The sequence below is a fragment of the Lytechinus variegatus genome, chromosome 8 (assembly GCF_018143015.1).
Source record: "Lytechinus variegatus isolate NC3 chromosome 8, Lvar_3.0, whole genome shotgun sequence".
In the NCBI taxonomy this organism is placed as follows: domain Eukaryota; kingdom Metazoa; phylum Echinodermata; class Echinoidea; order Temnopleuroida; family Toxopneustidae; genus Lytechinus; species Lytechinus variegatus.
This window is the reverse complement of record NC_054747.1, coordinates 33,215,831-33,216,159: the sequence shown is the minus strand read 5'-3', so window position 1 is coordinate 33,216,159 and position 329 is coordinate 33,215,831.

Genomic DNA, 329 nt, shown 5'->3' with positions numbered 1-329 from the left:
GACAATAATAACAATGATAATAATAGCAAACATACAAATTTTGATCGAACACAATTTTTTCACATTTTCTTCATCTTTGGCACTTCAAAAATCATGATTGTAAAAATAACAAAACAAACAAAAACATTCATACGGTTTATACTCTTTGACAATGGTTATATCGGTGATCGTTGTTAAAAGTTGGTTTAATATTGTACGCAGATAGTCCAAGTCCACACAATGACCACTTCCACTACATGCCTATTCTACTTTTGACCAATCAAATTAGATGCCGGATAGTTATTACCGTGACGTCACATTTGAAAGTAACAGGTGTCGGTGCGTTGTCG